The sequence below is a fragment of the Callithrix jacchus genome, chromosome 12, assembly GCF_049354715.1.
Source record: "Callithrix jacchus isolate 240 chromosome 12, calJac240_pri, whole genome shotgun sequence".
In the NCBI taxonomy this organism is placed as follows: domain Eukaryota; kingdom Metazoa; phylum Chordata; class Mammalia; order Primates; family Cebidae; genus Callithrix; species Callithrix jacchus.
The window spans coordinates 85,290,112-85,315,825 of record NC_133513.1 but is presented as its reverse complement, the minus strand read 5'-3'; the positions used below and the strand labels follow the sequence as shown (position 1 = coordinate 85,315,825).

Here is a 25,714-nt window from a genome sequence, read left to right as displayed (position 1 = left end):
CTGTCTTCCAAGGAACTTTGACTTGATTGGAGCGGATTGGGATGCCACGGCAAATGAGATAGCTAAAAAGGCTGTGTTGATCAGTGTCAGAAGATGGGTAGTATGGGTAGTGTGTGGGGGCAGAGATAGAAAAATAGGGGTAGGCTGGCTTTGGAAGAATGGCAGAAAGGGTGGAGTGTGGGCTGGCGTGGGCGTAATCCAGCCTAGATATGCGGGGAGTTTGTGTTGGGGGAACAGTGAGCCGATTAATCTGGTTGAAGCTTTAGAGAATTTCCCTAGGGGAATTATGAGAACATAAGTCCTGTGTTATAACAGTAAGATAATGCTGGCCTGGGCCTTGAATTTTAATTGGGATTTTCCCAATGCGTAGTAGGTAGGGACCCATTAAGTTTTTGAGCTGGGAAGTTATCTGATGGAACTGGTAGTTTAGGAAAGCAGTTTGGTAGCTGTGTGTAGGATGTCAGAGAGTGGAGAGAGTCCTGAGGCAGAGAAACCTGCTGGGGCTTAGTCTTTACTGCTTGTATTAGGATGGTGGTAGTGGGGCACTAAGAAAAGCTAATACAAGGCCGGGCGCGGTGGCTCACGCCTATAATCCCAGCACTTTGGAGGCCGAGGCGGGTGGATCACGAGGTCAAGAGATCGAGACCATTCTGGTCAACGGGGTGAAACCCCGTCTCTACTAAAAATACAAAAATTAGCTGGGCATGGTGGCGCGTGCCTGTAGTCCCAGCTACTCGGGAGGCTGAGGCAGGAGAATTGCTTGAACCCAGGAGGCGGATGATGCGGTGAGCCGAGATCGCACCATTGCACTCCAGCCTGGGTAACAAGAGTGAAACTCCGTCTCAAAGAAAAAAAAAAGAAAGAAAGAAAAGAAAAGCTAATACAAATGAAGACTCTATGGATCTTGTTCTGTTTTCCACTACATCGCAAAATCTCCTACAATGTGCAAAAAGACCCCTGAGCTGAGAAAATCAGGTGGTAAGCACAGGCAGGGTGCCTCCTTTTGTTCTCTTTTGGGTCATTCTGCTTTTGTTCTGAATTCATTATGGATAGGCTAGGCTTAGTTTCATATTGTCTCCCGCATATAGAATTTGTGATTTTTAAAGAAAGCATCCATTTTAAGTTTTACATAACTAAGTGGTTTGTATGTTCTAGTTAAAATTGTATTTTCTCTGTAATCATTAAGTCCAGTCGACCAGCCAGAATTTCAAGATATGTTTTTCTCAAAGATGGAAATCTGAGAGATTTAAAGCATAATGAAATAGATGAGCCAGCTAGAAAGCTCTACCCTAAAATGAGTGAGTGTGGCTTTTACGGAAAATATAGGTCCAACCAAAGGGATCAGGGCATAGTTTTAGGAAGGAAAGCACTAACATCTGAAGCTACCACATAATCACATCTTAAGGAATGCAGTCTACTGTACATAGTAGGAAAATATCTTTTTTTTTTTTTTTTTTGAGACGGAGTCTCACTCTGTCACCCAGGTTGGAGCGCAGTGGTGCGATCTTGGCTCACTGCAACCTCTGCCTCCCAGGTTCAAGCGATTATCCTGCCTCAGCCTCCTGAGTAGTTGGGATTACAGGTATGCGCCACCACATCCTGCTAATTTTTAAAGTATTTTTAGTAGAGATGGGAATTTCGCTATATTGGCCAGGCTGGTCTCGAACTCCAGACATTGTGATTCTCCTGCCTCGGCCTCCCAAAGCGCTGGGATTAGAGGCGGGAGCCACTGCACCCGGCCTCGGAAGAATGTCTTAACAGAGATAACCACACAGCCATTTGCTGGAAGAGCTGGATTTAACCCATGTCCATCTGTCATTGGAGCCTGAGCTCTTAACTATTATATTGCCTCATCTGGTATTTGGGCTTTCATTTTCTGGTCTAATCTCTTGAGACAGAGATGGTCTTAAAGCATTTATATAAGATCGACCCATTTACCAAGTAACCTCATTGTTCTGTGTTCAGCCATATTTTATAAGTTGGGACTGTGTGGAATTATCTGAATTATTGGGGCACCTGAAGATAATAGCCCATTCCCTGGCAACAACTTGAGCCACCTGGGCATCAGTCATCTCACTTTGCAGGCAGCACTACTTTGCATTTCCTTGTTTTATAGGCTTAGGAAACAGTGGTATGCCAATTGGGACTATTAACATTCAAGCTTTTAAACTACTTTTAACCAGAAAGATGCCTTTTAATAGTGTAAAAGGACAGGCTACCCCTGAGTTTCTTTAATTATCTAATCCACACATTCTGCCTGTCTTGAAAGTTAAGGTTGGGGCGAGATGCGTTGGCTCACACCTGTAATCCCAGCACTTTGAGATTACAAAGGTGAGCAGATCATTTGAGGTCAGGAGTTAGAGACCAGCCTGGGCAACATGGTGAAACCCCATCTACTAAAAATACAAAAAAAAAAAAATTAGCTGGGTGTGGTGGTGGGCACCTGTAATCCCAGCTGAAGCAAGAGAATCACTTGAACCCAGGAGGCTGAGGCAGGAGAATCACTTGAACTTGGGAGGCAGAGGTTGCAGTGAGCTAGATCGTGCCACTGCATTCTAGCCTGGGCAAGACAGCAAGACTCTGCCTCAAAAAAAAAAAAAAAAAAAAAAATGTTAGGATTGGGGACAGCTCCCTTGGGGTAGGGAGGAAGAATTCAGTATGTTTTCTTTTTTTAAAATTTTGAGACGGTTTCACTCTCGCCCAGGTTGGAGTGCAGTGATGTGATCTCAGCTCACTGCAACGTTCACCTCTTGAGCTCAAGTGATCCTCCCACCTCAGCTAGCTGGGACTGCAGGCTCACGCCACCACCCCCAGTTAATTTTTGTATTTTGGGTAGAGACAGGGTTTTGCCATGTTGCCCAGGCTGATCACAAACTCTGGGCTGAAGCAATCTGCCTGCCTTCCAAAGTGCTGGGGTTACAGGCATGAGCCACTGTGCCAGGCCCAGTATATGTTTTCATAAACATTGGTTTCCTTTTTGTTTTTCTGTTGGTATTTTATATCTTCTAAACATGGAAGGAAAGGAAGCACTTTCCTTCCATAGGGGTAGATCCTTTAGATATATTAGATTGTGGAGGCTTCTCGATTGGCTTGTCTTCAGTCTGCCCTCATTGTTCTCTGTTAGTTTAGACATCATTTGAATGTTTACTCTATAATGATCACCAGACTGTGTCCAGTACTATGTAAATGCAAAGATAGCCATAAATCCTGTCCTCAAGGAGCTTTCAGTAATAAACAGTAAACTCCTTTACCTCTGACCTTTTACTAGACATCTCTACTTTTATGTTTTGTTGCTGCTTTCAATTAATTTTGAAAAACAACTTAGTCTTTTTTATCACCATACAGATTACTTTTTTTAAAAGTGGGACTCAACGAAATTATTTTATTCTTCTCAAATAACTGTTTTGGTTTTGTCTATTAAAAGTGTGACTGGGCTCAGTGGCTCACACTTATAATCCCAGCACTTTGGGAGGCCAAGGCGGGTGGATCACAAGGTCAGGAGATCAAAACCATCCTGGTCAAGTGATGAAACCCTCTCTATTAACAATACAAAAATTAGCTGGGCATGGTGACCCGTGCCTGTAATCCCAGCTACTCTTCTTTAAAAAAAAAAAAAAAAAAAAATTTTTTTTAAAGTAGGACTCACAAGCTGCTTTTTTTTTTTTTTCTGAGACAGTTGCGCTCTGTCGCCAGGCTGAAATGCAGTGGCGCGATCTCGGCTTACTGCAACCTCTGCCTTCGGGGTTCAAGCGATTCATCTGCCTCAGCCTCCCAAGTAGCTGGGACTATAGGTGTGTGGCACCATGCCCAGCTAACTTTTGTATTTTCGGAAGAGATGGGGTTCACCAGGTTGGCCAGGATGGTCTCGATCTTTTCTTAGCCTCCGAAACTGTTGAGATTACAGGCGTGAGCCACTGCAAGTGGCCACAGGCTGCTTTCTGTAGGGAAGGTATCACACTCTGCCTGACACATAGTAGGTACTCAGTACATATTTATTGCATAAGTTAATTAATTAATGGTCTTTCTTCAAAACCATTTTTCTCTGCAGAGTCCCTAGTTTTGCTATGTTGGTATTATCATTTTTTCAGTTTAGCTTGAAAATTAGAGTAATCTTTGAATCTTTTTCCCTCATTACCTATTCCCAAGACCCAATCCTCCTGAGTCTTTCATCCTAAAGACTCTGACTAAAGTTTCTTTCTTTCTTTCTTTCTTTTTTAACCACCTATTCATGAGGAATTAGAGTAGGGACTAAAGTTTCTCAGAGTGATCTTGACCCTCATCACCCTCCTAGTTCAGGCCATGATTATCTTCAGTAACATCTTACATCAGTGAGATTATCTCACCTGAACAGATTTCAGAACTGACTTTTCCAGCCTTCTGTCTCCCTACTAGTTGATTCTTATCATCACTGTCAGAGTAATAAACCACTTTCCCAAGCTGTTGTCTTGCGTAAATATCATCAGTGGTTCTGTGCTATTTCAAGATCAAGTTCAAACTTCTTGACCTAGCATGTAAGCATTCTGTTGGCTAGCCCTAGCCCAACTTTTCAGCCTAACGCTTCTCCAGTCAGACTTAAATCAGTTTTCTGACTCCTTTCACATGACCTATTCATTCCCAATTCCGAGATGTCCTTTCACTCTTTTCTTTGTATGATTAAATTATTTTTTCTTTTTAGGCCTTATTATATAGGTCACACAATTACTGTTCCTTTTTCTGAACTGAATAATTTTTTAAAACATTCTGAAACATCTATTTGATTTGATGTTTGATTAGATATTGCCTTTTATTTTCTAACTCTCTTATTTAATGTTGTACACTAAAGAAAAACAAAATGAACACCTGTGTACTGTCTACTTTAGGAAATAGAACATTTCCAGCAACTTCGAACCTGTCTCTGGTCACCTGCCCAATTGGAACTCTATTCCTCCCCTGTAGAGGTATTATTATTATTTTTTGAGATGGAGTCTGGCTGTATTGCTTAGGCTGAAGTGCAGTGTCACAATCTCACCTCCCTGCAACCTCCGCCTCCCAGGTTCAAGCAGTTCTCCTGCTACAGCCTCCTGAGTACACCATACCTGGGTAATTTTTGTATTTTTAGTAGAGATGGGGTTTCACTATGTTGCCCAGGCTGGTCTCAAACCCCTGACCTCACGTGATCACCCACCTCAGCCTCCCAAAGTGCTGGAATTACAGGCGTGGGCCACCGCTCCTGGCTGTATTATTCTATATTTAGATAACAATTTCCTTGGTTTCCTTTTTTTCTTTTAAAAAGAATTATCTCCTTCTTGAATTAATTTCCTTAGTTTTCTTTATGGCTTTATCACATTTGAATACATTCTTAAGCAGTATATTGTTTAGTTTTATTGTTTATTGTTTATTTATTTTATTTATTTTTGAGGCAGAGTCTTGCTCTGTCACCAGGTTGGAGTGCAGTGGCGTGATCTTGGCTCACTGCAACCTCCACCTCCCAAGTTCAAGCAATTCTCTTGCCTTAGCCTTCTAAGTAGCTGGGACTACAGGCGTGCGGCACCACACCCGGATAATTTTTGTATTTTTAGTAGAGATCGTGGTTTCACTTTGTTGTCCAGGATGGTCTCTATCCCTTGACCTCCTGAGCTGCTGCCTCGGCCTCCCAAAGTGCTGGGTTTACAGGCGTGGGCCACCATGCCTGCACTATTGTTTATTTTAGTTTTATAGCTTTTGACCTTTTTTATTTTTATTTTTTTTGAAACAGAGTTTCACTCTTGTTACCCAGGCTGGAGTGCAATGGCGCAATCTTGGCTCACCGCAACCTCTGCTTCCTGGGTTCAGGAATTCTTCTGCCTCAGCCTCCTGAGTAGCTGGGATTACAGGCACGCGCCACCATGCCCAGCTAATTTTTTGTATTTTTAGTAGAAACGGGGTTTCACCATGTTAACCAGGATGGTCTCGATCTCTTGACCTCGTGATCCACCTGCCTTGGCCTCCCAAAGTGCTGGGATTACAGGCGTGAGCCACTGCGCCCGGCCCGCTTTTGACCTTTATTATAAACTTTTCTTCTCTGAATTCCTTTTTTTGATTTAACATTCACTTAGCATCATTCATAAAGATGTAGGAGTTCACTGCTGAATGGCAGTCATATGCCGATATGCCCCCGGTATCATATTAATCATCGTAAAAATTCTTTAAGATAGGCCTGATCTATATTCTGACAACTCCCAAATGTATTTCTCTAGCCAGAACCTCTCCCTCAAATTTCAGGTTTAAGTAATAAACTTCCTACTCAACAATATGAGTCACACTGGTCTCCTTGCTTGACTTGCTCTTACCTCAGATCATTTGCACTGTTTTCTGTCTACGGAGAACACTCTGCTACCACTAAGATCGGGGAGAGCTTTGCAGAGAACATAGGATTTGAGCAAGTGTCTTTGAAGGAAATACTGAATTTGGATGAACAAAGAAGGAAAGTTGAGAAAATATTTTATTCATTGGAGACAGGCTCTCACTCTGTTACCCAGGCTGGAGTGCAGTTGCACGATTATAGCTCACTGTAGCCTTGAACTCCTAGGCTCAAGTGATCCTCTCATCTCAGCCTTCTGAGTAGCTAGGACTATAGACTTGTGCCACCATGACTGGCTAATTTTTAAAATTTTTGTAGCTGGGTTTTGTGGCTCATGCCTATAATCCCAGCACTTTGGGAGGCTGAGGCAGGCAGATCATCTGAGGTCAGGAGTTTGAGACCAGCCTGGCCAACGTGTTGAAACCCCATCTGTATTAAAAAAAATTAATCATTATCTGGGCATAGTGGTGCACACCTGTAATCCCAGCTACTCAGGAGGCTGAGATAGGAGAATCACTTGAACCTAGGAGGCAGAGGATGCCGTGAGTCGAGATCACGGCATCCAGCCTGGGCAACAAGTATGAAACTCCATCTCAAAAAAAAATTTTTTTTTTTTTTTTGTAGAGGCAGGATCTTGCTATGTTGTTCATATTGGTCTCTAACTCCTGGCTTCAAGCAGTTCTCCTGCCTCTGCCTCCCAAAGTGCTGTGATTATAGGCATAAGCTACCACAACCAGAAGAGAAAATATTTTAGATAGAAGGAATGGTATTAGCAAAGGTTCAGAAGTAGGGAAATTTACAATATAAGCAAAGGAAAGTGACATTTTTGTCTTACTGGATATAGAGAACCTCAGATATTCTTTGAGCAATAGAGTGACATATGAAAGCTGTATTTTGGATAATTAATCTGCCTGTTTTTTGTAAGCACAGTTTAAAATGCAGGCAGAGACTGATGAGGGATAAAGAAGGTAGTGCAAATGACAAGGAAAGAAGAGTGTCTGTAGAAGACGTGCGTGCAAGAAGGATTCAGCAGGGTTGGCCGCCGGGCGCGGTGGCTCACGCCTGTAAATCCAGCACTTTGGGAGGATGAGGCAGGTGGATCACGAGGTCAGGGGATCAAGACCATCTGGCTAACACAGCGAAACCCCGTCCCTGCTAAAAATACAAAAAATTAGCTGGGCATGGTGGCTCCTGCCTGTAGTCCCAGCTACTCAGAAGGCTGAGGCAGGAGAATTGCTTGAACCCTGGAGGCAGAGGTTGCAGTAAGCCAAGATCACGCCACTGCAGTCCAGCCTGGGCGACAGAGTCAGACTCCAACTCAAGAAAAAAAAAAGGATTCAGCAGGGTTTAGTTATTGATTGAATATAGGGATGATGGGGGAGTCAGAGAAGCCTGAGTGACTTTAAGTCTAGAATAGGAAGAGCCACCAGGATAGGGAAAACTCTTGGGAAGATCCACCTCTGGGAAGAAGTTCAGCTAGATGAGATGTTTGTCCTGCCTGGCAGGTGGCAGGTTTTCCAAAGGCATACAAAGAGAACAAGTTGGCTGAGTATAGCAGTGGGGCACAGTCTTGTAGGCATGTTTGGACTGGCTGTTACCCTCAGGTCCCGTAGGGTAGTGGACAGGACTGAGCAGTCCTTAAATAGCCAGAAAGGGAATGAAAATGTCTAGTTTGTAGATTGGTAGCACTGGGGCAGAGTTCAGTTAAAAGATCAGAACCACACTGATGAGTACTGAGCTACTACTGGGGTTTCTTATTTGTTCTGCTTAAGGATAGGAAGTGGATCCAGAACCTAGAAAAAGTCTGACCTGTGCTGGTGTGTGAGTGGATTCAGCTGTAATGCTTTTGCTGCTGCTGATAATGTTAACCATAAAAGGTTTAGTAGCTAATATTTATTGAATGCCTATTATGTTATGCTTTTTCAACTGGGGGATAGCCCGTTGAAATGCCCTCAGGCATTTATTGTTTATTTTTAAATGTGCAATTAAATTATTATTGAGAAGAAAAAAGAGAAAAAGAAAACAAAACAAAAATTATTATTGAGTGTAGTCACCCTGTTGTGCTATCAAATACTAGGCCTTTTTTTTTTTTGGTACCCATTAACCATCCCCACCTGCCCTCACCCCCCACTACCTTTCTCAGTCTGGTAACCATCCTTCTACTCTCTATCTCCATGAGTTCAATTGTTTTGATTTTTAGATCCTATAAATAAATAACATGTGATGTCTGTCTTTGTGTGCCTGGCTTATTTCACTTAGCATAATAACCTGAAGTTTATGTATTTTATTAGGAACTTTGCATATATTGTCTGTGTGTGTGTGTGTGAGTGTGTGTGTGTGAGGAAGAGAGAGACAGACAGGGTTTCTCTGTCACCGCAGGTGGAATGCTCACGGCAGCCTCGATCTCTCTGAGTTCAGGTGATTCTCCTGTCACCTCAGCACTCCCCTGTTCCCTAGTAGCTGGGACTCAGCACACTCCACCATACTCAACTAATTTTTTTTTTGTAGAGACAGGGTTTCATCAGACTGGTCTCAAAATCCTCTGCTCAAGTAAACCACCCACCTCAACCTCCCAAAGTACTGGGATTACAGGCGTGAACCACTGCACCTGGCTAATTACGTTGTCTTGTTTAATGGCCAAAAATAATTCTGTGGGAGAGCGGTGCCGGGTGTGGTGGCTCAAGCCTGTAATCCCAGCACTTTGGGAGGCCAAGGCGGGTGGATCACGAGGTCAAGAGATCGAAACCATCCTGGTCAACATGGTGAAACCCCGGCTCTACTAAAAATAGAAAAATTAGCTGGGCATGGTGATGCGTGCCTGTAGTCCCAGCTACTCAGGAGGCTGAGGCAGGAGAACTGCCTGAATCCAGGAGGCGGAGGTTGCGGTGAGCCGAGATCGTGCCATTGCACTCCAGCCTGGGTAACAAGAGTGAAACTCTGCCTCAAAAATAAATAAATAAATAAATAAAGAACCTCAGGGGTTGGCCATGATGTTATCTTCTTCTTAGAGGTACCATGGCATCTTTAGTAGACACGGGGAAGTTAAAACAGTGAGATATTTGGAAACAATATACATGGTATTTGATGATACTGAGTCTGAAGTTATTGGATAAAAATAATATTGGTAATATTATTGGATAAGAATATTATAATTAATAATATAATTATAATTTATAATTATTATTATAGCCAAGGGGAGATCCGCAGGAAGCATTTGAAATATGACTGGAACTTGGTAAGAAGGCCTGAGCTGATTTCCTAAATCTGAGCATAGAGTTGAAGATGCAGACATCGGAAAAATGAAGATTTGCTCAAGATAGGTCTTGATTTAGAAAGAGTAATAGCTTCTAAGGAATTAGAAAAGATAAGTGACCTTACTTTGGGCCTCTGTTTCCTCATTTGAAGAAGGGACCTTTCTGTTTCCTTTCTTTTTTTTTTTTTTCTGTTTCCCTTTTTTTTTTTAGACAGAGTTTCACTCTTGTTGCCCAGGCTGGAGTGCAGTGGCGTGATCTCGGCTCACCGCAACCTCTGTCTCCCTGGTTCAAGCAATTCTCCTGCCTCAGCCTCCCCAGTAGCTGGGACTACAGGTGTGTCCCACCATGCCCAGCTAATTTTTGTGTATTTTTAGTAGAGATGGGGTTTCACCATGTTGACCAGGATGGTCTCGATCTCTTGACCTCATGATCTGCCGGTCTCAGCCTCCCAAAGTGCTGGGTTTACAGGTGTGAGCCATTGGACCTGGCCCCAGATCTTTCTGTTTCTAAGTTCTGCCATCATCTTCCTGTATGCTGTTAACACCAGCAGCAGCTATTACACATACTGGATTTTTAGGAGTGCTACGTACCAGGGTCCAGTAGGGAGAATGGGGTCTCAAGTCAATTAACATGATGACCCTTTGCCCAATTTATAGGCTACTTTATCTTAGGACATAATGGAGTTATATTTGGACCAGGAACTCTGAAGGAACAAGGGTCTAATATAATGGTATCTCTGGCCCCTTGCACAGAGTTTGGCACATAGTAGGGGTTCATGAAGTGTTTGCTGGATGAATTTGTATAAGGATATGAGCTTGTGGAAGTTAGGAGCTGTCGTCATTAACATGATTCAGTTTTTTATCACAATTTGCCATTTCCATACTCTTAGTCAGTATAGCCAGTAACTAGCATTTGGTTATTTATTTTTATGAAGAAGTTAGAAGTTGGGATGTATCTTGAAGGTTTCTTGCAGTTCTGAATTGCACATGGAAATTAAGTTAGTTTGAAAATGGACAGGGCATAAGAGAGGACAATGTGGTAGATAAGAGCTTTGTATACAAAGGCTTAATTCAACTGGATTCTGGTGGTTTTGCCATTAGCTGTCTGTATGGTTGTGGCTGCTGGACCAGATCATCTTTTTTTTTTTGAAATGGAATTTCACTCTGTCACCCAGGCTGTAGTGCAGTGACACCATCTTGGCTTACTGCAACCTCCACCTCCTGGATTCAAACGATTCTCCTGTCTCAGCCTCCTGAGGAACTGGGACTACAGGTGTGTCCCATCATGCCCTGCTAATTTTCGTATTTTTAATAGAGAAGGGGTTTTACCATGTTGGCCAGGCTGGTCAAACTCCTGACCTCCTGTGATCCACCCACCTTGGCTTCCCAAAGTGCTGGGATTGCAGGCATTAGCCGTTGCACCCATATCTATCTTTTTGTTGGTGGGGAGAGTGAGCGGGGATCAGATCATCTTTAAAGTTCCTAGCTTCATGAATCTGAGACTAAGTTTTTAAAAACTCTAATCTTTGTTGAAACCTAAAAAGGAATTTTGCCTTGGTCTCTAGCTGTACAGTGATTCTGAGAATAGGCAGTTTCTCATAATGAATTAGAGTCATCATGCCAGTGTAGTTCAATTTTTTTTTTTTTTTTGAGACAGAGTCTCATCCTATCACCCAGGTCGGAGTGCAGTGGCACAATCTTAGCTCACTGCAGCCTGTCTCCCAGGCTCAAGCGATTCTCCTGCCTCAGCTTTCTGAGTAGCTGGGATTTCAGGTGCCCACCACCTGAAATTCTGGCTAATTTTTGTATTTTTAGTAGAGACGGGGTTTTGCCATGTTGGTCAGGCTTGTATCGAACTCCTGAACTCAAATGATCTGCCTGCCTTGGCCTCCCAAAGTGCTGGGATTACAGGCGTGAGCCACTGCACCCAGCCGTGAGTTTTTTTGGTAGAAGTAATTATATAAATGTTTTATGGATTAAAGGGATGTATAATTAATAATACTCCTTTGATATCTCATCTGATACATAGCAATGTATATAATCGGTTTGTACTCTTAACAGTTTTTACTTTAAAAATAGCTCTAGCTCCCTTTGTAGTATAATAGCAAAGTCTCAGTAAAAGTATTGACTGTTAGTTTGTTAGATTAATTTGTAAGGAAGGTAATATACTTCTTAAGGAAACTTTTGTCAAAAAAAATGCATATTTTTGCAGTAGTCACTGGATAAAAAATACCCAGTGATGCAATGACTAGCATAGTGGGCCCTGCAATTCATCAGTTGTTTTTTCCTTCTACCCATAAATGAAAATGGCTTGTGGGGCAGATCTGATACATAATTTACTTCTGAAGGAATGAGAATCTGAATTCAGTGCTTGCACTGGTGATTTTTTAAAGAAAACCTGACACATCACATATACACAGTATACATAGTAGAGATGGAGTTTCACCACGTTTCATTTTGTTTTTGTTTTTTTCTGAGACAGAGTTTCATTCTAGTTGCCCAGGCTGGAGTGCAATGGCATAGTCTTGGCTCACTGCAGCCTCTACCTCCCAGGTTCAAGCGATTCTCCTGTCTCAGCCTCCCAAGTAGTTGGGATTATAGGCGCCTGCCACCATGCCCGGCTGATTTTTGTACTTTTAGTAGGGACATGGTTTCACCATGGTGGCCAGGCTGTTCTCGAACTCCTGACCTCAGTAGCCAGGATTACAGGTGAAAGCCATCACACCCAAATATTTACATATTTCTGATCCTTCCCACTTGATCCCTTGGTCCTATGGACATTTAGTACAGTTTCAGTTTCTTTCTTTCTCTTTTTTTTTTTTTTTGAGGTAGATTCTTGCTCTCTTGTACAGGCTGGAATGCAGTGGCGTGATTTCTGCTTAACTATAATCCATCTCCCATGTTCAAGCGATTTTCCTGCCTTAGCCTCCTGAGTAGCTGAACTACTGATGTGTGCCACCACGTCCACTGATTTTTGTATTTTTTTAGTAGAGAGATGAGGTTTTGTCATGTTGGCCAGGCCAGTCTTGAACTCCTGACCTCAAGTTATCTGCCTACCTTTGCTCCTAAAGTGCTGGGAATTACAGGCATGAGTTACGGCACCCAACCTAGTACAGTTTCTTACATGATCAAATTTATTAGCTCATCTGCTGGTTCCATATTTTCTCCTTGGAGTCTATCCTTCATTTTCCTTCTTGCCATAGTTTGGACTAGTTTTCTCCAGGCTTGCTGCAGAACGATTGCCGGGACTTTCCCTTTGCTTCTCTCTTGTAATGGATACATTTCCTGGTTCTCAAATTTTTTCCTTTCTTGGCTTGCTCCTTTATTCAAGAGTAGTTGTATATTGGAGCAAGTTTACAGGTAAAGACTATATGGGAGATAACTTTTTGCAGATCTTCTGATGATTTCCTAAACAGAAAAGTATGTACTTGGGTTCTAGTGTGAATGAATCTACACCTTTGTAGAATAAGACTACAAAAGTGCGACAGATGACCTGAATGGCTTCCATTCCTTCCGTCTAGTTCTAGAATTCTAGGATTATAAGGACTCGAGAGTTAAGTTATTTTACAGATTATCTAATCTATGGTTAAAGCAGCAGATTTTCAAGGATATCCTTTGCAGGATTTGACAAAAAAGACATATGGCTTCTTTTTTACCCTCCTTTTAAAATTGAACCTTGTTTATAATTGAACTTGAAGATTTGCTTTTTTTTTTTTTTTTTTTTTTTTTGAGATGGATTCTCACTCAGCTGCCCAGGCTGGAGTGCAGTGGTGGAATCTCAGCTCCCTGCCAGCTCAGCACCCCCTGGGTTCAAGTGATTCTCCTGCCTCAGCCTCCTAAGTAGCTGGAACTACAGGCATGCACCACCATGCTCAGCTAATTTTTGTATTTTTAGTAGAGATGGGGTTTCACCACATTTCATTTTGTTTTTTTCTGAGACAGAGTTTCACTCTTGTTGCCCAGGCTGGAGTGCAATGGTATGGTCTTGTCTCACTGCAGCCTCTATCTCTCAGGTTCAGGTGATTCTCTTGTCTCAGCCTCCCAAGTAGCTGGGATTATAGGCACCTGCCACCATGCCCGGCTGATTTTTGTACTTTTAGTAGAGACATGGTTTCACCATGGTGGCCAGGCTGTTCTCGAACTCCTGACCTCAGTTGATTCATCCAGCTTGGCTTCCAAAAGTGCTGGGATTACAGGTGTGAGCCACCGTGGCTGGCCAGGATTTTACCATGTTGACCAGACTAGTCTTGAACTCCTGACTTCAAGTGATCCACCTGCCTTGGTCTCCCAAAGTGCTGGGATTACAGATGTCAGCCACTATGCCCAGTCTGCTTTTTTTTTTTAATGGAGGAAGTATGCTTGAAATTTTGCTTTTCAAACGAGAAATAATGAAAACAGTCACTTTATTTTCCTGCTTTTTCTTTCTTGAATTGGTCCAAGTTTCTCCCTTCCCATCATTGGGCTGCTCTGTGGTTTCTGTGTCCAGTCACCTTATTTTCCTTCTTTGTTTTTCTTTCTTGAGTTGGTCCAAGTTTCTCCCTTCCCATCATTGGGCTGCTCTGTGGTTTCTGTGTCCTCTGCTGATGGCCAATATAGGCTGGGAGTGTTGGATAACATTCGGTCAAGGGTAAAATATTCTTGAGCTCAGCATCTGTTCCAGGAAGATATCAGTTAAGATTGATACCTGGGCCTGGCTCGGTGGCTCACGCCTGTATTCCCAGCACTTTGGGAGGCCAAGGCAAGTGGATCACCTGAGGTCGGGAGTTAGAGACCAGCCTGGGCAATATAGTGAAACTCGTCCTCTACTAAAAAATACAAAAATTAGTGGGTGTGGTGGTGCATGCTTATAGTCCCAACTACTCAGGAGGCTGAGGCAGGAGAATTGCTTGAACCCGGAAGATGGAGGTTGCAGTGAGCCGAGATCGTGCCATTGCACTCCAGTCTGGCAAGAGATCGAGACTTTGTCTCAAAAAAAAAAAGAAAAGATAATAATCTACTGTCCAGTTGACAAAATGCCTTATTCTCTCTATGGGTCTATCCCCTTAGGAAGCCAGTGTGATGCAGTGGAAAAGTCACTCTGACTTGGCACTTGTTTATTTTTATCATGAATTGGTTAGTTTGCATGCCTCTCTTTTTATTAGGCACTAGACTAGGTAGCTTCAGATAGATTTTTTTAATCCTAGTTTTGGTTTCTGAACAACATTGGCTTCTACAGGTGCATAGTTCCTTTTCCTTCCTTGTGCTAACATGTCATTACCTCCTCGTTTGGTGTTGCTTTTATTTTAGAGAGTATGACCTGCTATAAATCGGGTCACTGTAGACCAGTAGGTTGGGATGTGGCAGGTGGATATGTTTTGCAGTTGTTATTTTTAAAATGTGAATCAACACTTAGAAATTCTGAGAGTTCAGTACCTTTTGGGAAAACAGGTTGATCGCCTAACAGTGGGCCCACATTCCTGCATGGCAGCAATTAGCTTGAGCTAGGGAAGACTTGTTTTTCAGAAGGGGCATGCATTCCTTCTTACAGCCTGCCTTGTTCATTTACATTACCTTTTAGGCCTTGTAAGCATTATGTTTTTGACCCTTTCTATACAGTGACTGGAGGAAATCAGCCTTTCTCAGACATACTGGAGGTTTTTGGTAATAATAAAAATGAAACAAAATACACACCTAAATAGCTCTGAAAGTACAGAATGATTGTGTAATGAGGGTTACTCTGCCTCATTTAAAGTTTATGAAGATTATCACATCATCTTATTTGATCCTTGTAGCAACTATAGGAGATTGACAGAAATGAAGTCCTACAGCTTTTTTTTTTTGAGATGGAGTCTCGCTCTGTCGCTCAGGCTGGAGTGCGGTGGTGTCATCTCAGCTTGTTGCAACCTCTGCCTCCCAGGTTCCAGCAATTCTCCTGCCTCAGCCTCCCTAGTAGCTGGGACTACAGATACATGCCCCCACACCAGGCTAATTTTTGTATTTTTAGTAAAGACGGGTTTCACCGTGTTAGCCAGGATGGTCTCGGTCTCCCAATCTCATGATCCACGTGTTTCAGCCTCCCATAGTGCTGAGATTACAGGAGTGAGCCACCACACCCGGTCATATTTGTAGCTTTATTTTGTTTATTTTTGTGGAGATAGAGTCTCACTGTGTTGCCCAGGCTGCATGCAGTCTAGTCTCAAACTCCTGGCCTCTTTTTTTTTTTTTTTTCTATAAAGAGACACAGTCTCAGTTTTACCCTGCCTATTTCCTATTCTTTATTTTTATTTTCATTTTTTGTTCTCTTCTACCTGTCACTGACATGAAGCTCATATTTCTTATTCCTTTTTTTCTGATAGAGATGAGGGTTCACCATGTTGGCCAGGCTGGTCTTGAACTCCTGACCTCAGGTGATCCGCCCGCCTCAGCCTCCCAAAGTGTTGGGATTACAGGTGTGAGCCACCATGCCCGGCTGGTTATTCCTTTTTTTTTTAGACAAATCTCACTCTTTTGCCCAGGCTGGAGTGTAGTGGCACAGTCTCAGCTCACTAGAACTTCCATCTTCCAGGTTCAAGCGATTCTCCAGCCTCAGCCTCCCGATAGCTAGGATTATAGGTGTGCACCACCATGCCCAGCTAATTTCTGTATTTTTAGTAGCGATGATGTTTCATCATGTTGGCTGAGCTGGTCTCAAACTCCTGACCTTGAATGATCCACCCACCTCGGCCTTCCGAAGTACACAATTATAGGTGCGAGCCACCATGCCCGGCCATATTTTCTATTCTTGAGGTTAAAATCTAGATTCTAAAAATATTCAAACTAGTATTATATGTAGTTATCTGTCACCAAAGACGCCTTTTCTCATGCTGTCCATCAGCAATCAAGCCTATCGAAACCTCTTTGGTTAGATTCCAAGCGTACCTCTCACCCCCACCCACATTGACACAATAGGCACAATGAGAACCAGAATGTCAATGCAGAGATACATACCTCTAAAACAAGAAAAATCATTTGAGAAAGGAAATCTGCCTAACTTGATTATCGGATAATACCCATCCTCACGCTAAAATACTTAATTTGCTGTATTACATTATGACTTTCCTCAGCAGTTGGTAAGGTGGCTTCCAGATAGCTGGCAGGAGAGCTTTGCTGCAGCTGGATCTGGGCTGTGGAGATTCCTCTCCACAGATCTGAAATGAATTTCAGACCTGGTTGTTCTAGGGTTGGGCATATCAGGTCTGTCTTTTCCAGGAATTATTGCTCTAAGATTGGCTGTTCGAGGTCCTCTTGCCCCTGGCTGTTTGTTCCAGGTTTGGTGGTTCACACCAGAAGGTTTCCACGTACGTTCACTAGCCATCCCTGGCAGTAAGAAGAGTAGAGTCTCGGGTATTCTGTAGATGCTGCACCCTGAGTCACACTATTGCTATTCTTTGGCCAGTTGTTTTTCTGCTGGCTCTTAAATTTTGAATTCTCTGGATCTAGAAATATGTTTTAACTTATCTATAGCTAAGGTTCAGGATGTTGAAAAGTTCATGAATCTGCTTGAGCACACACAATTGAGTCTGAGAGATCATGATTCTGATCTTGTTTCTTGTTCTGGCCACTATCTGTCTTGTTTGCTGTGCTCTTTTCTTTTTTTTGAGACGGAGTCTGGCTCTGTTTCCCAGGCTGGCGTGCAGTGGTACGCTCTTGGCTCACTACAACCTTTACCTCTTGGGTTCAAGCGATTCTCCTGCCTTAGCCTCCTGAGTAGCTGGGACTACAGGCACGTGCCACCATGCCTGACTAATTTTTGTATTTTTAGTATAGATGGGGTTTCACTCTATTGGCCAGGCTGATCTCGAACTCCTGACCTCATGCTGTGCTCTTTTTTTTTTTTTTTGAGATGGAGTGTCGCTCTGTCACCAGTCAGGAGTATGGTGATGCGATCTCGGCTCACTGCAGCCTCCCAAGTCCCCGGTTCAAGCGATTCTCCTGCCTCAGTCTCCCAAGAAGCTGGGATTACAGGCATGTGCCACCATGCCCAGCTAATTTTTGTATTTTTAGTAGAGTTGGGGTTTCACCATGTTAGCCAGGATGGTCTCAATTTCCTGACCTCATGATCTACCCACCTTGGCCTCCCAAAGTGCTGGGATTACAGGCATGAACCACTGGGCCTGGCTCTTTCTTTTCTTTTTTTTTTTTTTGAGACGGAGTCTCACACTGTCATCCAGGCTGGAGTGCAGTGGCACATTCTTGGCTCACTGCAACCTCCGACTCCCTTGTTCAAGTGATTCTCTTGCCTCAGCCTCCCGAGTGTCTGGGATTACAGGCACGTACCACCAGGCCCAACTAATTTTTGTACTTTTAGTAGAGACAGGGTTTCACCATATTGGCCAGGATGGTCTCAATCTCCTGACCTCATGATCTGCCAGCCTCGGCTTCCCAACGTGCTGGGATTACAGGCGTGAGCCACTGTGCCCGGCCCTACTGTGTTCTTTTCTACAGAAGCAGACTGGTGGAGGATCAGGGCTCTCCTGAATCAGCAGATCCATGTAGGAAGGAAGAGGAGAGAGTCTGACTGGGGCACCTCCACAGATGCCATTTGCAAGCATGCATAATTTTCTTTAGGCCTAAAAATCTCAGGCTTGGTGAGGAGTCCCTAGAATTGGATGACTCAGGGCGAGGCAGGATTTGGAAGGAAGCTGAATCCACACTCATGTTGTTGAGTAGGAGGAAGAAAAAAAAAAAAGAGCTAGACTCTAAGAAAGGTCGAGGTTTAAAGACTTAAGTATTTAAGTGGAAGATCTTGGAGAAATATGAAGGTCTTCTGATGTAAAAGTATCAAAAAGCTGGAAAGAAGGGAGTTGTCTTTGCTGTAACAGCGACCCACCAGCCCAATCCAGCAAAAAGCTCAACAGACTTTTGTATTGGGAAAAGTAATTCAGTGAAGGTCACATATATATGTAGTAATATGTATTATAAATAATGATTATACAAAGGAGTATATACTATTATATATAACATGTTAACTATATATTATACAAAGAAATATATAATATATAATTGTTATGTAAACAATTGTATATGTTATAAATCATATACTAAATATATGTAATATATAAATATTGTTTTGTTTTGGTAGTAGCTTTATTGATACCATACAATTACTCATTAAAACTATACTAGCATGGCCAGGCATGGTGGCTCATCTCTGCAATCCCAGTACTTTGGGAGACTGAGGCAGGAGGATCACTTGAGTCCAGGAGTTGGAGACTAGTGTGGACAACACTGTGGGACCCTATCTCTCCACACAAAAAAATTAGCTGAGTGTGGAGGTGTATGCCTATAATCCCAGCTATTCCAGAGGCTGAGGAGGGAGGATCGCTTGAGCCTGGGAGGTTAAAGCTGCAGTGAGCCATGATTATTATTATTATTTTTTTTAAAGACAGGGTTTCACCATGTTGGTCAGGCTGGTCTTGAACTCCTGACCTCAGGTGATCCACCCACCTTGGCCTCCAAAGTGCTTGGATTACAGGCGTGAGCCACCACACCCAACTGCCATGATTACACCATTGCATTCCAGCCTGGGTAACAGATCCTGTCTCAAAAAAAAAAAAAAAAAAAAGGTATACCATTCATGGGTTTCACTGTATTCACAGAGTTGTGCTACCATCATCACAATCATTTTAAGACATTTTCATTATCTGAAAAAGAAACATACCCTTTGGCAGTTACTCTCTATTCCCCTCTTCCCTCAGCCCATGGCAGCCACTCATCTTTCTGTGGATTTGCCTATTCTGGACCATGCATATACATGGCATCAAACAATATGTGGTCTTTTATGTCTGGCTTTCACTTAACATAATGTTTTCAAAGTTCATTCATGTTGTAGTATGAGTCAGTACTTCATTCCTTTTTAGTCCTGATAGTATTCCATTGTATGGATATACCAGATTTTATTTACCATTCATTAGTTGATGGACATTTGGATTGTTTCCAGTCTTGAGATACAATGAATAATACTGCTTTGGGCATTTGTTTACAAGTTTTCATGTGGACACATATTTTCATTTCTCTTGGGGATTTACACAGGAGTGGAATTGCTAGGTCATATGCTAACTTTTGTGTTTAACCTTTTCAGGAACTACCAGGTTGTTTTTTAAAGCAGCTGTACTATTTTGTATTTCTACCAGCAGAGTATGAAAGTTCCAATTTCTCTACATCCTTGCCAACACTTGCTATATGTGCTTTTGTTACAAGCCATCCTAGTGGGTGTGAAGCCGTGTCTTACTGGAATTTTGATTTTCATTTTTCTGATGACCAGTGAGTATCTTTTCATGTGCTTCTTAGCTATTTATATCTTCTTTGGAGAAATGTCTACTCAGATCCTTTTTCTGTTTGTTAATTGGGTTGTTTTTTATTATTAAAGTTGTAAGAGTTTTAAAAATATATTCTTTTTTTTTTTTTTTAAAGATGGGGTTTCACTGTGATGGCCAGGCTGGTCTTGAACTCCTGACCTCAGGTGATCCACCCACCTTGGCCTCCCAAAGTGCTAGGATTACAGGCGTGAGCCACTGCGCCCAGCTAAAAATATATTCTTAGGCCGGCTGCAGTGGCTCATGTCTGTAATCCCAGGACTTTGGGAGGCTAAGCAGGTGGACCACCTGAGGTCAGGAGTTTGAGACCAGTCTATCCAACATGGTGAAACTCCGTCTCTACTAATAATACAAAAATTAGCTGGGTGGTGGTGCATGCCTATAATCCCAGTTACTTGGGAGGCTGAGGTAGGAGAATCGCCTGAACCGTTGAGGTGGAGGTTGCAGTGAGCTGAGGTCATGCCGCTGCACTCCAGCCTGGGCAACAAGATTGAAACTTCGTCTTCTGGCCGGGCGTGGTGGCTCACGCTTTAAAAAAAAAAAAAAAAAAGAAACTCCATCTTCAAAAAAATAAATATTCTCTTTACAGGTCCCTTATCAGGTATATGATTTACAAATATTTTATCTCATTCTACAGGTTGTCATTTCGCTTTCTTGATAGTATTCTTTGAAGTACAAAGTGTTAAATTTTGATGAAGTCTAATTTGTCTTTTTAAAAAACTGGTTGTGCTTTTGATGTGATATCTAAGAAGCCACAGCCCAATCTAAGGTCACAAGAGTTGTATTATTTAGCTCTTACATAGAAATCTTTGATCTATTTTGAATTAGTTTTTATATATGGTGTGAGGTTAGAGTCAAACTTCATCTTTTTGCATGTGGGTATCCAGTACCATTTGTTAAAAAGACTAATCTTTCCTCATTGAGTTGTTTTGGCGTCCTTTACTTTTATTTTTGTTTTTTTAAGATGGAGTCTCACTCTGTTGCACAGGATGGATTGCAGAGGCATGATCTTGGCTCACTGCAACCTCTAGGTTCAAGCAATTCTCATGTCTCAGCCTCCCTAGTAGCTGGAGTACAGGTGGAACTACAGTTGGAACACTACAGCTGGAGCACCATGCCCAGCTAATTTTTATATTTTTAGTAGAGATGGGGTTTCACCATGTTGGCCAGGCTAGTCTCAAACTCCTGGCATCAAGTGATCCACCTACCTTGGACTCCCAAAGTCCTGGGATTACAGGTGTGAACCACTGTGCCCAGCCAGCATCCTTTTCAAAAATCAATTGATCATAAAGGTGAGGGTTTATCTCTGAACTTTCTGTTCTGTTCCATTAATTTGTATGTTTATACTGATGCCAGTCCAACACTATTGTTTTGAAGTCAGGCAGTGTGAGTCTTCCAGCATTGTTCGTCTTTTTCAAGACTGTTTGTTATGGGTCCTGTGCATTTCCAAATAAGTTTTAGGACCAATTTGTCAATTTCTGCAAAAAAGGACTCTAGGTGGGATGATCTATTTGGGGATTACTGTTACCTTAAAAATACTGTCTTCCAACTCATGAACATGGAAGTCTTTCCATTTAGAGTATAAGTTTTACATTTCTTTTGTTAAATTTATTCCTAAATTTGTTTATTTTTTGAGGTGGAGTGTTGCTCAGGCTGGAGTGCAATGGCAAGATCTCAGCTCACTGCAACCTGTGGCTCCCAGATTTAAGCGATTCTCCTGTCTCAGCCTCCCTAGTATCTGGGATTACAGGTGCCTCCACCATGCTTAGTTAATTTTTGTATTTTTAGTGGAGACAGGGTTTCACCATGTTGGTTAGGCCGGTCTCCAACTCCTGACCTCAGGTGATCCACTCACCTTGGCCTCCCAAAATGTTAGGATTACAGGTGTGAGCCACTGCACCTGGCAGTATTTTATTTTTTGATGCTATTATACATTAAATTGTTTTCCTATTTTTAGTTTGTCATTGCTACCACATAGAAATACAATTGATATTTTTTATTCAAGATCATGTCTTCTGCAAATAGAGCTAATTTTACTTCTTTCTTTGTAATTCGTATGCTGCTTATTTCATTTTCTTGCCTAATTGGTCTGTTTAGAACCTCCAGTACCGTGTTGAATAGAAGTGGCAAGAGTGGAAATCCTTGTCATCTTCTTGATCTTAGGGTAAAAACATTATCTGTATGATGCTAGCAGTAACTTATTCACAGAATCCCTTTTTCAGGGGTTGAGGAAATTCTCTTTTATTTCTAGTTTGATGAGTGTTTTTGTCATGAAAGAGATATACTGTATATTTGAAACAATCTTGTACTGAAAAGTTGTTATTGTATAGTATAGTACAAAGAATTATTTTTCTGAACCAATTACAGTAATTTGACTATTGAATACCTTATCACCCCTAAATTTTTTAGTGTGATTTTCTATATAATCACAATACCATCAAAATCAGAAAATGATTATTGAGGAATAGAAGTGAGAGTGAGCATCCTTGTCATGCTTCTTGTTCCTGATTATAGAGGAAAGGCTTTCAGGTTTTCACTGTTGAAATGTTAGTTGTTGGCTTGTCTTCCATGGCCTTAATTGTATTGAAGTCCACAATGGAGGTTTTCCTTGTATACCTAATTTGTTCAGGGTTTTTACCATGAAAGCCTCTTGCATTTTGTCAAATTATTTTTCTGCATCTACTTTTTTTTTTCTTTTTTCACAGATCCTGCATGTGGCATCTGAAAGCTATCTTTAAGAGGGATTTTTTTTTTTTGAGACAGAGTTTCGCTCTTGTTGCCCAGGCTGAAGTGCAATGGTGTGATCTCAGCTCACTGCAAACTCTGCCTCCTGGGTTCAAGTGATTCTCCTGCCTCAGCCTTCTGAGTAGTTGGGATTACAGGCATGCACTTATATATATTCATGTGAATATACCCATATATACATACACACATTTCTGTCTGTAGTTCTGTATCTGCCTATATATATTGACCACAAGTTCACACAGATACCTCTACCAATCTAAAACTATAAGGTTCATTTATCTTTTGTGCTTTCCATATTTGTAGCTCCTTTTCTTGATAGTGAGGATCCTGGTTCTCATTATCCTTAATGTATATTTAATACATCTCCCTAAATGTAACCAGTTCTCATTACTGCTGTCACCCCCTTGATTTATTTCCTTTATTTCTTTTTACATTTTAATTTTGTTTTTTTTTTTTTTGACACAGAGTCTTGCTCTTTCGCCCAGGCTGGATGCAATGGTGTGATCCCGACTCATTGCTACTTCCGCCTCCTAGGTTCAAACTATTCTCCTACCTCAGCCTCCCGAGTAGCTGGGATTACAGGCATGTGCTACCATACCCGGCTAATTTTTGTATTTTCAGTAGAGACGGCATCTCTCACCATGTTGGCCAAGCTGGACTCAAACTCCTGACCTCAAATGATCCACCTGCCTTGTCCTTCCAAAGTGCTGGGAGTACAGGCATGAGCAACTGTGCCCGGTTTATTTTATTTTAATTTTGTCATAGAGTTTCATTCTGTTGCCAGGCCTGGGCTCAAGCAGTCCTCCTGCCTCAGCCTCCTGTGTAGCTGAGACTACAAACACCACCATGCCTAGCTAATTTCTTAATTTTTTTTGTAGAGACTGGGTCTCACTTTTGTTGCCCAGGCTTGTCTTGAACTCCTGAGCTTAAGCAGTCCTCCCGCCTTGGCTTCCCAAAGTGTTGAGATTACAGGCGTGAGCCACTGTGCCTGGTACCCTGTTTCCTTTGAAGTGCTCCTTAGGCCCAGTTACCCCAAATCAGGCTGCCTAATGAGTAGTTGCCTTCTTGATTCTGCTTGAGTCTTGCCACCCAGTTGGGGCTGTTTGTTTGCAGATATACCTCCTTAGTCTCTTAGACTTTGGCTGCCATGTTGGGCCACCAAAGAGCAAGAACACACTCCTCATTCCTCATTCTACTAGTATTTCAAAAGTTATTTGAAAACTTCTATTAGCATTTAAGTATCCTTAATGTTTGTGGACCTAAGTACAAGGCCTAACTTTGTATGTTGTCTACAAAATTCAAAGAACAGAGAGTGAGGATAAAGGGAATAGGTAACCTTGCACTCAAAAACTCCGGTGTTGCTGGGCATGGTGGCTCACACCTGTAATCCCAGCACTTTCGGAGGCTGAGGCAGATGGATCACTTGAGGTTGGGAGTTTGATTCCAGCCTGGCCAACATGGAGAGACCCCATCTCTTCTAAAAATACAAAAATCGTCTGGGTATGGTGGCACACGTCTGTAGTCCCAGATGTTCTGAAGGCTGAGGCGTGAGAATCACTTCAACCTAGGAGGCAGAGGTTGCAGTGAGCTAAGATTGCACCACTGCACTCCAACCTGGTGACAAAGACTGCGTCTCAAGAAAAAAACAAACAACTCTGGCATCTCTAAAATATTCTTCTTGGTGGCTGTTAAACACATGCTGTGATGAATCGGAACTCCTAAGTACAGAGTGGTTGTTGGACTTAAATTTGTAAGCATTCAGCTGGGGATTGTGGCTCACGCCTGTAATCCCAGCTATTTGGGAGGCCGAGGCTAGTAGATCACGAGGTCAGGAGTTTGAGACCATCCTGGCCAACATAGTGAAACCCGTCTCTATTAAAAATACATAAAAAATTAGCTGGGTATGGTAGTGGGCGCCTGTAATCCCAGCTACTTGGGAGGCTGAGGCAGGAGAATCACTTGAACCCAGGAGATGGAGGTTGCAGTGAGCTGAGTTTGTACCACTGTACTCCAGCCTGGGTGACAATGCAAGACTGTCTCAAAAACAAAAAAATATTGTAACCATTCATATGGGGAAAATGTATAAATATATTTTCTAGAAGGACATATAGATTAAGAATATGGGGTTTTTTTTGGACAGTGGAATCTAGGTAATTTTATTTCCTTATGCTTTTAAAAAATCTTTATCTGCAACTAGCGTAGATAACTTTGTTTCTTTATTATATGAATAGTTATAAAATAAAGGAAATAAATACACAGGACTGAGAACTCTTGTTTGATGATCCTGGAATAAGAAAGAAAAGGAAACAGACTGGGCACTGTGGCTCACGCCCCTAATCCCAGCATTTTGGGAGGCCTAGGCAGGCAGATCATAAGGTTAGGAGATCGAGATTGTCCTGGCCAACATAGTAAAACCCTGTCTCTACTAAAATACAAAAAATTAGCTGGGAGTGGTAGTGCACACCTGCGTCCCAGCTACTCATGAAGCTGATGCAGGGGAATCACTTGAACCAGGGAGGCGGAGATTGCAGTGAGCTGAGATCATGCCACTGCACTCCAGCTTGGCAACAGAGCGAGACTCTGTCTCAAAAGAAAGAAAAAAGAAAAAAAGGAAACGAAATTAAAATAGTACAGTATGTGTCCTTTTTCTGAGGAAAACATTTGGTGAACATTTCGTTTTTACTACTGTTGGGCTTCTAGTAGCATAGAATGCTGGCACTGAGTATCCTAACTTCTTATCCAATCTAGTATAGACATTGCTCTGCAGAGGTTTTTATTTTATTTTTTGTGTTTAGAGACAGCATCTTGTTCTCTTGCCCTAGCTGGAGTGCCATGTGTGATCCTAGCTCACTGCAGCCTTGAACTCCTGGGCTCAAGTGTTCTCCTGCCTTAGCCTCCTGAGTAGCTAGGACTACAGATGCATGCCGCCACACCTAGCTAATTTTTTGTATTTTAGTAGAGACATGGTTTCACTGTGTTGTCCAGGCTGGTTGCGAACTCCTGAGCTCAGGTAGACCACCTTCCTTGGCCTCCCAAAGTGCTGGGATTACAGGTGTGAGCTAT

The 25,714-nt window shown here is 42.2% G+C and overlaps 1 protein-coding gene across 17 annotated transcripts in view; it reads left to right on the top strand.

Moving 5' to 3' along the window:
- The window catches only part of IDE (insulin degrading enzyme), a 133,389-nt gene that overhangs the window by 1,129 nt on the left and 106,546 nt on the right, over window positions 1-25,714 (top strand). For 2 of the 17 annotated variants that reach the window (XM_078346028.1, XM_054243095.2), the window contains exon 2: window positions 19,727-19,853. The exons of 13 other annotated variants lie outside the window; for them this stretch is intronic. The gene's annotated coding sequence lies outside the window, so the exon portion shown is untranslated. Of the gene's footprint in view, window positions 1-19,723; window positions 19,854-25,714 lie in introns of all 17 variants that reach the window. 2 more of the 17 variants (XM_054243092.2, XM_078346029.1) reach the window with 1 other exon arrangement.